General features: G+C 40.6%; 1 protein-coding gene across 2 annotated transcripts in view; it reads left to right on the forward strand.

Moving 5' to 3' along the window:
* Positions 1–5,474: 5,474 nt before the first annotated feature.
* BTBD7 (BTB domain containing 7) overlaps positions 5,475–15,010 on the forward strand; it is a 43,480-nt gene continuing 33,944 nt past the window's right edge. For both annotated transcript variants that reach the window (XM_065751001.1, XM_065751010.1), the window contains exon 1: positions 5,475–5,587. The gene's annotated coding sequence lies outside the window, so the exon portion shown is untranslated. The remainder of the gene's footprint in view (positions 5,588–15,010) is intronic.

Here is a 15,010-nt window from a genome sequence, read left to right on the forward strand (position 1 = left end):
CTGGTCCATCATGATCAAATAACATCTCAGGAGGGCTATAATTGCATCAACTTCAGTCCAATGAACAGACTTTACATACATGTCATCATTCCTTCCATACTGTATCACATATTCTCACTGCTCAACAACTATCACCTTTCTAGCATGAATTTGTCAGTTAGTTTATCCATACATTAAGCACAAATTCCAGCCTGTGCTAAGTATTCAGCTGATGCTGCATAACTTCAAAAGCTGTACCCGGATTCCCATTAATATTTATTTTTAACATAGGTAACTGCACTATATGGCACCCAGATCTAACTGGGTCATAGCATGGTCTAACCAGACAGGTGGCTTAGAGGAGACATCTGTTCTGGGTATAAATCAGGTCTGTACATAAGAAAAAAATGTTGTCCACATGTTGACCTTTGCTCAGCATACTGCAAAACTTGGCAGGTGCAGGTGGCACAAGGCAAGAAGTCACAGGAGTAGAAAGAACTATCTCATAGCTAAGTACAGGTCTGGGAATCCAAACTTGCCTCTGCCAAAGGATTATATCAAAATAATGAAGTGATCACTTACACTTTCCATAAGTTGTGGTTAGCTGTTTGCTTCTCATGTTCAGAGTGCTTAATTTGAAATTTTGCTGCCAAATTTGGAGAAGGACAGACTTCACAGCTGCAAGTGAACTGAATGGGAAAAATTAACTGAACATAGCAAGTGCAACAATACTGGTAAGTACCTGTGAATCTTAGCCAGACCTTAACAATTTGCAGGTTCTCCACCTAAATAATTCTATGCCTCACCTTCCAGCCTACAGGGTGTACTCAATGAACTGTTTTTGGAAAATGCACTGGTGTATGTAAAGCATTTAGATTTCACAGAGAATAAGTTAGTAACTGAATTCAAAGCAGGGGTTGAAGAGTGTACAGTAAAGTTGGAATAGTCCCACACACTGAACATAGAGATCGATACGTTGAGTGACTGCTCAGTCAGTGTTCCTCTCACGTTGTGTGTACTGCTCACAAAAACGAGTCCTATTAAAAAGAAATGCCATCATTTGATAAAGTACAAAGTGACAGAAAAAGACCAGCCGTGCAGACATCTGCAGCCAAAGCAAGCAATTGAGTCCAGCAGCAGCAGTTTGGGTTTGGCATCTTTCTCTCCACTGACAAATTGCAAAGAGCATTACCAAGGAATGCAGCCACAGAGCAGCTGATTATACCCTCATCAAAAAGTCTGTGTCACAGTACCATTTGTTGTCACAGATGGTAAACATATTAAAAACATTTAAGGACCTAACTAAAAGTCAATTCAAATGGCACTTGAGTTACAAGAGAATAGTTCTCTAGGACATGCCTTTGTGATCAAAGAGTTGGAGATTTTCCCTGTGCATGGGCACAAGTTAGCTGCACAAAGGTCACAAAGACAAAACAGTTATTTTTGTGTGCTTTGAGATCTCAATTGTAGCTTCCAATATCAGTTTGTGTTTCATGCAGTGTAGCACAGCTCTTGTTGTGCATCCCTGACTGTAGAAATCCAGTTACTGTATGCTGCACATCAGCTCCAACCTTTCCTGTGAGGTGCTGTAGGATATCTCATGAGCAACATGTGTGAGTATGGTGAATACTCTTCTAGGAAATTTTGAAGTACATACTGATAAATGCTCAGATAGTAAGAAGGAAAACAGACAAAGAATAAAAAGTGTTGCTTACAGCAAAACAAAATTGTGTTCTCTAAGTAACACAGCTGGCAATATTTCTGTTAGGCAGCCAGCTATAACTTCTGCAATGTGGGGTGTGCCCCCAGCTCTCCCTGAAAACTATGCACATCCAGTTCTCCCAGTGGTTTGCAAGAGCATTTCTGTACACTGTATAATCATACTTTCCAGTTCATTTACAAATTCTCTAGAGCAAATTCTCTAGAGCATGTACTGGAATCTGAGTTTGGCCTGCCATCCAGTATTGTGAGACCCCAGGTTTGATTAGGGCATCCACACAACACAGCAATACAAATACATCATTAATAGTGATAATCACTAGACATGTACATTTGGAATGAAAAGAGAATGAAGCATACAGTGTCTATGAAATGAACCATGGGCAGAAAAATGAATCAGTGGAAATGAAGCATTCTTTTTTTGCCAACTGTTTCCTCTTCAATAAAATCTGACTAATATCCAGGGGGTATTTCAAAGCTTGAGCCTCCTAGTGCAAATGAAGAGTAAATGAACCACAACAGACATTTGGGTTGGTTTTATTTTTAACAAGTGGTGGCACATAATCAATTTTTCCAACTAGCATTCTTGATTTTGGAGATAAAATGTAATGTGTGCATACAGTATTTCACAGAAGACTTTGCAAAAAAATGAATAAAGTGTTACATCATCCTACACAAGCAGAGGGACTGAGAATTGTTGTGCAGTTCAGGCAGTATCTATATCTGTTTTGTTTGTTTAAAGAGAAAATGTCATTTTACAGCATTTAAGGCATACATGAGATTTGGCTTATTAGGACATCAAGAAGTTATATTAAATCAGTCAACATGAACATATCTCACTCATGCTGAAAATTAAAGATCAATTTATTTCTGAGCACTGAGTGAAGATTATAATTATGAGATCATAGAGGTGATGTGGGTGCAATATGCACATGCTCTGGAGGTGTTTGTCAGATGGTGCAAAACTCTTATGCTCTCATCTCAGAAAACATATTTACCTGAAAATAAAACCAACTATCTTCCATTTCCTACTCCTCCACAGCAAGATTTGAATCTCAGTGTTTTACAGAGAGATCTAGTCAGCTTACTTTTGGCCTGCTTCATAGCTGCCTACTGCAGGAGACCACACAGTCTTCCAGAGACAAAGACACTGCACTGCAGGCAAGGGGTAACCTCAGTGCTCTAAACAGTCTGAAGCAAAAGCAGAAGGTGGCCTTCCTCACTTTCAACCTGCCAGATGTCTCCCTAACTTGTTAATCAACACACCGTTTGTCACTGAGACATAAGCAAGGAGGCTTACTTAAGCAAGGATAACCACTGCAGAGCAAGATCTTGGCACTCCAGTCTAACAGCCATTTTGACTACACTCTCTTTTATTATATTAGAATAATAAAAATAAGCCAACAAAACAAGCATTCAGCCTGCAAGCCTTCATTTCTTTCCCTTCCCATTTTCATTAGTTGGGAGATTATAAGCCAGGCTTGCTATAGGGAAAAATAGATTTCCTTAATCTATTTCTACATTGTTGGCAACAAATCCTAACTAGTTCACATCACCTGAAAAACAAGCTGGCATACTGCATCCCCTCAGTCTAAAAGACTTGTGACCTGTTTTTTACTAACTTCAATTAGTTTTTTATTTCTGTGCTGATCTCAGTAAAGCAATATGAAAAATGTAACAGATATTATAGACAATGAATAATCTTCAGAAGCATTGTCTCACAGACACATTTAAGTTAGCAATTCCACATGCACTAAAACTACCACAGATTAGTTCCCTATAGATCTGTGTCTCTCAGTTGCTTGACTTCGATGGTTAAAACAAATAAAGCCTTTTTTGTAGCTACAATGTTTATAAGGACCCAAATAAGAAACTGATCAACAAGTACAAAAATTTATATGTACAAAAAGCCTATGATCACGTGCCACATTTCTAAAGGAATCCAACCAGTGCAGAACAGAAGCAAGCACAGCATAACACAGTATTCAGTGCTGTGGTACCTAACAGCAGGATATGGGAAAGTAGGTACAGGGTAAATAATACCCAAAGATGGTACTCAAAAACAGTACAAAAGATAGCACATTTCAGTAGATCTATATAGGTGGTACACAGATAGCAAACAAAAGAGGATAGCTCACCTTTAGGATGATAAAGGCTCACTGTGGACTCCACGCAGGAGGGAGCTCCAAGAAGAGATCCTTCCCTGGTGGTGGTCAGCCCTTAAATGGGGTTTGGGAGAGGTGCAGCCAGGCTCCACCCCTTCCAATCACACAGGTATATCACCTTCACCTGTGCCCCTGTGGCTGACTCGGTGCTCTCCTCAGGTGACCAATCAGTGGTTCAGGCTGTGATTCAGCAGTTCCCATACAGTGGGTTAGGGCAGGCTTAAGAAAAGGAGTCAGAAATTGAAGAGGAGAAGGCTTTAGGAGGTGATAGCTGGAAGAAACTGAGCCCTAGCTGCCAGTCAGTTTGATTAGCTCTTCAGACAATGATGGCAGTCACAGACACGCTGTACAGGATATATTCTCCTCTGAACATATACAAACATAACCTTGAGAGTGTGAGTTTTATCTAATTGGCAATACAAAAAATTCCCAACTCCCTTTGGTACTGTGAGGATAGAGAAGTCAAAATCCTTGTTTCTCAGTTACTAGTGTATTGGGCTACATATAATTAACTAAGATGATTAAACAAGCAAGGAAAGCAAGATAATATCCACCGACCCAACTAACTGTTTCTCCTCCACTTTTTGAACATAATTCAGTCCAAGAACAGTCTACAGCATAGCCAAATGTATCAGAAGGTGTATTTTTATTTAGCTTCTTGGTAAGCTGATTGGCAGTCTGGAATGTTATACAAAGTGGTAGTTAGGGAGGTCTGCTGATTACAGAGTGGTTGGAGGCCAGAGTGATGCCAAGTGAGAGGAAGGTTCCACTCCAGAATTGGAACGCCAGCAATGGCAGCGGGGCATGTAGTCAGAGCTTGCCCTTATCAAACAAGAACGATCACAGATGTGGCTTCCAGCTCGCTTAATATTGTCAGCCATGAGAATTAAGCAGATTTTTGACCTGTATGTGAAACTGTAATCTCAGACCCTCTCATATACAAACGTACAAAGTTACTTTAGAGAGCAAAAGTGGTTTGATTTACTTAAGTGGTTTCTTACTGTAATAAATCTTTGGCAAGTATCGGTAGTGACTCAGAAAACAGTGGTCTTACAGGCTGAGTGGTTGATATATGAGAGTGGCTGATATATTTCGAGCACCTTTATTTCAAGGAAAAGTAGGAGTGGAACCAGGTGTGCTGGAGGAAAGCTACAGACCCTTTCACTACTGACACTTACTTTCACTCAGGTGTGTGAAATACTAATTCACAACGCCAAGAGGGAGAAGGAAAGCAGTGCACGTTTATTTCCAGGTTATTATACACTTAAGCATGAACAACAGAACTGGAATCCGTGGCCTGTCCATAATGAGCTCACCGCAGTTGGGAAGCACAAGGAGCGAAGCTCACGCTCGATGACAAGCAGCTTAAGGAAATCTCGAGGATAAAGAACGTGAGCTGATAAACCACCTCCACTGGTGCACCTGGGTACAACCAACGCACGAAACCCATCACCCAGCCCAAGCTACCTCTGCACAGGCGGGTAAGGGCTGCCGCGGGAGACCAAAGGCGCCGCCCCACGTGGGGCTGCGCGCCCCCCCACCCCCAACCCCGCCCCTCCAGCGTTCCACGTGACCCCGGCTCCGCAGCACTGCCGCGCATGCGCCGTGCCCGCTCCCCCTGCCCGGCCGAGGCTGTGAATCAAAATGGCGGCGGCCGGAGCGGGGCCGGGAGGGAGCGGGCGGCGTTGAGCGGGGAGGATGGCGGTGGCGGACGGCTGCCGGAGGTGAGGCGGCACGGGGAGCCGCGCGGGGAGGGCTGGAGGGGCGGGGAGGTGAGCTCGGTGTCCGCGGGGCTCCGCTTGCAACAGGCCGCTCTTTCGTAGCGCTGTCGCCGCCGTGCGGGTTCGGGCTCGGGCTCCGCAGAGTGGGGGTGAGTTCCGGCAGCGCGGACGGGCGCTGATGTAGGATACAGCGGGAAGGCCGCGGAGTGCTTGTTGAGGCCGTGGTTTGCGCGTTCACTTTGTGTGAGAACGCAGCCCCGGGAACGCGACGTTGCTTGAGGTGTTGCTCCGAGCCGGTGTAATGTAATACGCGAAGCGTTTGGCAGATGCACCGCTGAGATGCGCTCAGCTCAGGTTCTGCCACATATTGCGTGCTCTGTTTTCTTTTGGAACTGAGGAAAATAAGAATAGAACCTAACGTGCGAAAATTTCAGTGTTTGTAACTTTGTTTTGAGGCTCTGAGCAGCTCAGGGACTTAAAGCTTCACTGGCATTGTCTGAAAGATGCTAAAGAGGAGTATTATTTTTCTGATTTTATTTATTGCTTCAGGTGTAGACCTCAAACCACCTTCTCCATTTCTCTGTTAGTATGCTGTTTTGTGTGTGTGTGTAGGGGGGAGGTGATCCCGTTTAGATCCCTCTCTACTTGAGCCTTTTGATTTAAGGAAGTGAGACAGACACTTCTTTTTTCTGCCCTCCTCTTGGCTAATAGTCCTGTGCCAACGTAACAAAATTAATTCTACAGAGACTCTTTCTGAGGATGTGGAACAAGTGTGTCTTATTTTGCAGACCCTGTTGACTGTATGGTTTAAAATGAAGAGTGTGTACTGTAAAGGCATGGCTTGTGTTGTGTTCCCTGTTCACAGAATAACTTAATGCTAAGTTGTCTCAGTTCATCTACTGCAATGTAAGTGATCCATGTAAGAACTTGCCACTTTGCTGCACCAAGTAACTTTTTATAAATGTTTGCATCAATTCATGCTTACATGTGAATCTCTGCCTTGGTGAATAAGGCTTGTGTCTTCAGTCTGTTTTTGTTCAGATTGATTAGACTTCTACAGCTGAACACAGTTCAGCTGATCTCAGAAATACAGGTAAATATTTCACATAGAATGTGCAGCCAGTATTTTTTTCTTTTTTTTTGCTTTTCTTCTTTAGAGACAAGGGGGAAGAAAAAGAAAGTATTGAATCCTTCTTGTTTTGGCTCATCTGTACTACCCATTGTTTTTCTTGCTTTCAGTCTTAGCCAGTATGTGAATGGGCTTGATTCTCTGATCTAATTTTGTGTGTTTAAGCGTACAAAGAGCACAGGCACAAGTCATCTTGGTTACCTGTTTGTGGCATTATTGTAACTGGTGGTTTCTTAAAATCCTTTTCTCCTAATAATGTGAGGGAATTTACCTCATATTTCCAGTTTCCCTTGCTGAGTCATAGATACAGTAGTGTTGTAATGCTTATAGTTGGCATTGACTTACTTGCGAAGAGTCATACATGAAACAATTATTTTTATAATTGTTCCTGGAGGACCTGCGTGGACATGTCATTGAGTTATTTATTTATTTTCCTGTTTTTTTAAGCTTGTCTGGGATGCTCAGAACTTTTCATTATGGAGGCATGTTGCTCATTCTTTAAATGTAGTAGAATATGCTGTCTTTGCAGCCAGCTGTTTGAATCTAATTCAGTGGAACTGTCAGAGCTTGATGAATAGAATAACAAAATAGGGAGCTTGGCTTTGAAAGAGCCTTTTCAAGTTGCTGCGTACATGGTATCAGGTTTACACTTGTCACTGATGGTAACTAAGCCAGAGGTTTGGACAACCATCTTCCTCTGTCCTCCTTTTCAGGTTGTATTGGTCCTGTGGTAGCTTGTATGTGGTCCTTAGTGTGGCTGTACCAGGACGATTGATGCTGGCTAACCCTGCTGACCTACTAGTCCTGATGTATTGGACCACATATAAAAAAAGCACGTGCTCTGATGCCCCCACAGTGATGACAGAGGTAGTTGTGGCTGCCTTCTAGAATCTAAAAAACGCAACGTCCTGTGGGCATCTCCTGTGGACTGCATGTAGTTCACGTTATTCTGTCTTCCAAAGAAATAAGTGCTCTTTTTACTAATAAAAATCTGACTGCTCTTGTGGCAGATCCTGATATAAAACTACTAGGTTCAGTCTTAATTTTTTCTTTTTGCATTTCTGAACACATTTACATTAATTTTTATATCTCTTACTAGATCGCTGACTTGTACCACTTTGTCAAACAGCAGGACTGGAAAACCTGTTGTGCAGTCTGGGAGTCCCTGCTCAGATCTAAGTTTCTAGTGACTCATATAATTACTATATTTCTGTTCATTACCCAAGCTCTTTCAAGAATGAGGCTTATCTGTATCTTTGAGTAGAAGTGACTATGGCTTTTTGGAGCATTATCTCTGTTGTTGCTTACCAATGTGCCTGAACTGTAGTATGCAGGTACTGTAGATGCAAAGTTTGCTCGTCTTAGTTTTTGTGTTTATTCAGTCTGCCCTGCACATATCCCAAGCAGGATGCCAATTGTAATGGTGCCTTCTGCATAATGAATAGGTGCTAGGAGGTCTGAAGCATGCCTTGAGTAGATGATGTTAACTCTGTCATGGTGAAAGTGGAAATGGGCAAGAAGAAAAAATTGATGGTAAAGAGCTGAATGCCAGTGGTGGTATGTGGAAGACATTTCATAGCTTACTGCCTCCAGTTCGGTGTAGCTTAAGAACGTGTTGAAAACGATGCTGACTTTCTGTCTTTTGGTTTGATTGTTGTTTCTTTTTCTTGTTTGTTTCCAGTGTTCTGGCATGAGGAGATCACATCAAAGATTTTTACCTGTGGCCAAGGTGATCTGAATGCTCTCGATTTCTTGTCCTTGGGACTAGAACTCAACATTCTCTTGCTTTATTGGGATGTATGTGAGGTTCTAGATGGAGTTTTAGCACAAACACTTGTCTGCAGACACATTTCCTGCTTCCTGCAGTCTCTTCAGCTGCATTGGTAAAGGTGTTTACATGGCTTCAATCTGGAACTGATGTTTGGAAACTGATGTCTGAAGGATAAGTGACTAAAACACAAAACAGCTTTAGATAAGGCCCTAGATCTGGAGCATCATATTTCTGTGGAAAGCTTGCTTACTTCCATGGTATAGAGGCAAGGCCAGATAGGTAATGTGGGAGTGTGCCTAAAGTGTGTTGGGTTGAAGTACGCATGTAATTAGATAATCAGTTAAATTTCAATCCGATTTGATTACTTCATTGTGTGCAAATGCTGTAGGAAGTTAAACCAAGAAGTACCAACTGTGTACTTTAACAACTTGTTGAACTTGTGAGCTTTTGGATGACTTTTCAGCCTGCTAGGGTTTTTCTGATGTCTGTAGATTTAAATTATTCCTCTAAATGGAAAATAAAAATTACAATGTTTTACCAGAGTGGTATAACATCCAAAATATTTTAACAGCAGTCAAACCTGATTAGGAAGAGAGAGTCTTTAGTATGAGGAGTGTGGATGGGGGAAATTGGATGGGTAACAGTTACAGGTAATGTTTTTCTAGATAGATTCCTTAAGTTTCAGAAGTATCTTCAGGGCATCTTGTTTTGTTTTTCAAGCTTGATATTGGAACACTAGCTGTTATCTGTGTGTCTGATGGGTTAAGTCCTGTTTGATCTTTGTGCACAAATACTGTCTTGGGTTCTCACTTTGTGTTCTGAATAGTGTTCAAACTTCACTGTTCAGTTGTTCCTGTATATAAAGGACGTGATATTTTATCTGTTCTTTGGTTTATTTGTTTATTTTTTATACCTGTAGTGGACTGACAACATGGAGTGAATTTATTTTTTAAAATCCCTTTCTATGTAGTGCTGCTGTTAGTACCAGACTTTAACTGCCCTCTTTGATATGGGATTATTTTAGAATACTGTCTTGGGACTTTTAAGGTGAATCTCCCCTTTCCGACGTTCTTTATTGTTTCATATCTTGACTGTCTTCCACTGGGGAGTGCTTTGGGCACAGATCAAGCTACTTCAGAGAGTTTGTGATCCCACTAACTTGCAAACCTCATCCAAAGTCTGTTAGAACTGTTGCACTGTGAAGCAGTTTCATTCTTCTACTGATGGGAACTATGGTGACACTGTAAAGGTTTGCTTGAAACAGTATGACAACTATTGCCTGATCTTTTTATTAGGTGTTTAGTGACTGTACTTGGAGCAGCTCTGTGTGATCAGTGGAGCTGCAGAATGTCTGTGTGCTTTTGAGTTGGTTTTATAACATTTATTCATAGAACTTAGTTTAAATCAGAGAAGACTCTTTTCTTACAGTCCGGTGCTGAGATATGAATTAAGGTTTGGAATACAGGGAGCAACAGTACTGATGTCTAGTGAAAGCATCATACTGTAGTAAAGTTGCACCTCTTCACATACAGGTCAGTGTTTTATGAATGAGTGCTTTGCAGCAGGGAGAAATTGGAATGCTGCTTTGCTTATCATGTGCTACCTAGAATGTCTGTACTGTAGTGAAATATGTAAAACACTTCAGTGATAGGTAGGCTATTCTAATTGCTTTTACAGTTATCAACATAATTAATTGAAGTTCCTTTTCATAACTTTTCCTGATGCTAAAATTGGAAATGCTGTTTTGGAGCTGAAGAAGAAACCATATAAAATAATAAACCAGCTAGATGCTGTTTTCTGGGCTTGGGCTACCTCATTCTTCATACTCTTTTGATTCTCTTCTGTTTTCTGTTTTTCATGGTGATTTCTGATGTGTATAGGTGAAAAAACTGGTTCCTTGACTGTTGGAACTAAAGAAGTAGGTTTGCTGTCTGTTTCATGCTCTTTGACTTTGTCAAAGAAGATGTAAACCCTCTTTGAAGCCTTCCTGCTGCTATGACTGTAGCACTCATCAGTGTAGATGCTGTAGTGTTTAACAGGAGTCTGTGCTGAAGTGCTTTGTACGATTGGAGGCATTTAGAGGATTTCTCATCTACCTAGATGTTTGCTTTCTTAAGTTATCTTGAAGGCTAACTACTTCAGAAGCTGCTTTTGATATTTGGCTGAATAACCAGTGCATTTTTGTCTTGGAGAAGGGAGGGATATAGACATAAACAAAGTGAAATTTTCTACTCTACATTAAAAAAAAATTCAGCCCAAGTGTACTAACCATCTCTCTCTTCTGTAGTTTATTTTCCTTGCATGATTTGGGTATTTAGCTTTTCTAAATCTTGGATAGGAATGTGTTTACTGCCTTAGCTGAGTTGGGATCTGAAATTCTAACTTCTATTTTAATCAAGGTGATATTTAATATGACAATTTTCTCTCTTTTAAAAATGTAATATGGTTTGGATCAGACAGTGTACCTGCTGCTTCTTGATTGTTAAATCTCTGTAGGTTTTAATTCTTTATTGAATGCTTTTGGAAGCACAGTGCATTTGGACTTGAAATACCAAAGTAACTTTTTAGTATACTAAGGCTGTTACACAGTACGAGATTATCCCTATTGTAATGGTGCTTTGTAGCTTAAGATGCAAAACTGAAGACTTGATATCTCTTGGTGAAGTGACTCATATATATATTACCACACTGGATCAAAACAGCTGCTTCTTTAAGTAATTGAATTTAAACTTAAAAACTAAATTAGATTTTGCTGTAGCCTGGACTCTTACTAAGTTGCTTTTCAGGCTTAAACTACAAGGTTTTCGAAAACAGTAATACTCAGAAGTGCAGTCCTAAATCAAATTTTCCAAAAGGCCTGTCCCTACTGCTTAGGGCTTTTCCATTTGAAGGAAAATGCTGTTTGTTTGGCCTCACTGCATATTTCTCAATATACTCTAGTTTCTTTGAGGATATCTAAAGTAATTATGTTACTGTGTAGTTACTCATTTCATTATTGGTTCAAAAATTACCAGTGTGGAGTAACATGCTTGTGGTGATGTACTTCTCTGTTGCCCTTAGGGATCTTTCCATTTCTGCTCTGCTTTCCTCCTCCTGTCATTCTGACTTTTCAGCTCCCAACTTTATTTTTCTGAAGAACTAATTTAGAAAATGGCACCTTATGACTAGGCTTTGCCTTCATCAAGGCTGAAGTGTATTAAGCCCTTGGTGATTCTCAACAGTCTCAAGAATGTTTATATAAACATCTTGTGTATGAGTTTCATCCAAATTTATTGGATGGAAATATAATGTATGTTTTCCTCTCTATATAGGTGTATCTGTGTGTGTATAAGATGCATGTACAGACAGCTAATTAGATAGAATGGTCATTTGATACAGATGGAAGACTGTTTTTTTTAATCCCCAGTAGCAGTATTGAATTTTCATACACTGAAGTCTTCAAATATGAGAAGAACTGGAGAAGTTTTGATAAGTGCAGCATGCACTGGCAAAGGCTCTTCTTGTATGTCTTAGTTTGAATGTGCAGGAATTGTAGTATCAAGGAAAGATGAGTGAATTTTGGCAAAAAAAAAAAATGAAGAGTAAAAGGTTGTTTTAATGAAATACTTCCTCTACTGAGTACAAGCTATCAGTTTTATTTTTACTCTTTAATTTTTAATTCATTTATTAGGAGAATCTTTTGTGATGTTCTAGAGCAGCTGAACTGTTTAGTCTTATGAAAGGAGAGAGAAGAGTTAAGGCGTATCTTCAGTCTGCTCAAAGGGCAGGTTTGCTTTAACAGATAGTTAAACAAAAAGCACACAACGAGCTCTTGTAACTGCCATCTTAATGTCTGTACGTGAGGTATATGAAACTATTGCTGAATTCGGTCAATAAAACTGAACGAATGGTGCATCAAGATATGCATCACTCCTTTGACTCTTCTGAAAAGCTGCACGTTCATGTCACAAAATAAAAAAAATGAATACTTTAGAGTTGCAGAGAGAGTCTGTGGGAAATCTGGATGACTTTACTTCCCCTTTTTGCCAAGAGGAAAATGTAAAGAAAGATCCAGCTTAATTGCCAGCTAACTACTAGACTGCTTTTCTGACCAAGCCTTTCCTTCTTCAGTTGATGGCTTTTATTGTAGTGCAAGTCTTTTCTGTTTTATTTGAAACAGATTTTTTTTCAATTTTTTTTAACATCTGGGGAGAACAAATGTTGAATTTTGAAGCATGTAGTTCTGGCTGTGGTGGTGTGGAATCGTGTAGGTACTAAAGGGGTGGGGTAACATTTTTTCTTGAGGATTTTGATACTTTGTGGATGTATCTGATGCTTCCGAGGAGAGACACTAGTGCTACTGTCTTACTGCCTGTGCTCTTATGTGTGTGTGCTACAATGTTTTCAGACAGCTGAAAACTTTGAAGTGTATGGCGTAGGAAAAATTCTTGGCATCAGATGTTATAATATAAATGTTAAAGTTAGCGTGGCTTTTAAAATTCTCCCTTGATAGAAAAGTCCAAAATCTTCTAAGCATGAAATCTTTTTAATAACTGTTTAAAATCTTCTATTCAGCAATAACTATATGTACAAACAGGTGTGAGATCGCCATGGAAGTTGTATTTTGGTACTTCAAATGTATCTAGGGAGAGGAAGGAGAAAAAGAAAGGAAAATAGCCTGTGTTTTTTGACCTGGAATATCAGACTTTCTCAAGGCATCGTTGATCTGTAAGCAGCTGTCAAACTCTCAGATGATCGCAGTATTTATGCAGTAATTGACTCATCTTTATATTGCTGTGTCCTCCAGTGTGTAGACCAGACCTGGAAGAGGCTGCCATGGGCTGTTAAGAAATGGGAGAAGAGGCAGCTTGCTAACACCAAAACCCGAGCCTTGGAAACAGCACAGGAGTGTTCAGACCCTGCAGCGGGGCCAGGCAAGTCACTTGTAGAGGCTGAGCCTGAGGTCAGAGAATTAAATCAATGACTGAGGACAAAGCGTTGCGTTGCTGTGAGGCAGCATAATAGCAATTGTCTGCTCCCTCTGTACTCTGGTTTCTGTTACATTTGTGGTTGACTATCAGACCTGCACTACTCTTTTTTCTGAGTTACCTGACACACCCCATGAGGTACTTGTGTGATGGATCACTTGTCTGAAATGGCTTGTTCTGGGATCTGTGTGTAGGGAAGCACAGTACTGGGGCAGAAGAATGAGGGAGGGTGTGGCACCTTCTTTGCTTGACTTTGGTGGTAGTGCTGGATCATCTGGGTATCAGGATCTGATGGGCAGGGGACCCTGCATATTGGCTTAGCTTTTCCCCAGCAGCAGAAGAATTTGCTGGATTGAGGAGAACATGAAAGTTTGTATTTGTATTCTTCATATGTGGCTAATACACAGGTGCATGTGTTCTGTTCAGATGTTAAATCTTCCAAGCCTTGAAAATAGCTGCCCTGGCTCCCTCAATAGGACATCTTCATCAATGGTAGCTACCTAACGACTATTAACCACAGTCTAGCTGAGAAGAACAAATTGTATGGGTACAGAGCAAGAGAAATACAAGCCAGTTCAGTTTTTGAAGGTTGCATCAATGGAATATTAGTCAAATCGGATGTTGTTTGGCTATGGGGAGCAGGAAGCCTTCTGATTACTTCTTGCTCTCCTTACCTCCTGTGACACACCTGTGATCGTTCAGAAAACTGACACAGGGAACTAGCCGTGCTGGGGAGGAAAACCCTGTGGAAGAGATTCTCCTTATTTGGTTGCTGACAAGACGGAGGAGCTTTATAAAGACGACATTAGTAGCTGAGATGAGTGCTGCTGAGGAAATGTGTATGGGACCACAACATCAGTGAACCAACTTTTTTTCTGTAGATCATCTTGTGTGTTTTGAATCAAGAATGGGACTGTTTTGGCTGGAGCAGGTACTTGTTGTGGCTTGTGACTGTTACTGTAGAAACTCTACTTAAGTTGCAGTTGAAATGGCTGCTTTACAACTGTGCATTAATCCTTTCCCAAACAAGGAAAAAAATCAATGTTATTTTTAATAAAATACCTGATGCATGCCATCAAATGGACTAGACTCAATTACTTCTTGAGTTGTTCATAGGATTTGTGTTCTACCTTTCAGCTTTTATAAGTAGGTGAATCCATTAGTCCCTAAAAGCATAAGAAGTGGTGTGTTAGCAATTAGTGCTACAAACCTCTTATATCAAAAAGCAAAGACCATGCAGGGAAAGCATGCTGCTGTGTAAGAACAAAAAGATATGCGGAAGGGATGGTTTTCAAAACAACATAATGAGAGTATATTAAGAACTGTGTAGATGAAATTGTTTTGAATGCGCTGCAGTACTGTCAGTAGCTTTTTTGGCCTCAGGAAGAAGACTTCCGTGGAAGTACTTGAGATCCATATTCTGTCACCAAGCATCTCATAGAGGCATGTGCAGGAAGGAATATGGTTATGCAGAAACACTGTTTATGGTTCTAAGCTGCAGAAATAGCACAGGATGAAATTGTAACTGGTTCGGTGGCACTGGCCGGTAGGATCATGTG

The sequence above is a fragment of the Cyrtonyx montezumae genome, unplaced genomic scaffold, assembly GCF_038088225.1.
Source record: "Cyrtonyx montezumae isolate F1298 unplaced genomic scaffold, pur_monq_1.0 scaffold_10, whole genome shotgun sequence".
Taxonomy (NCBI): domain Eukaryota; kingdom Metazoa; phylum Chordata; class Aves; order Galliformes; family Odontophoridae; genus Cyrtonyx; species Cyrtonyx montezumae.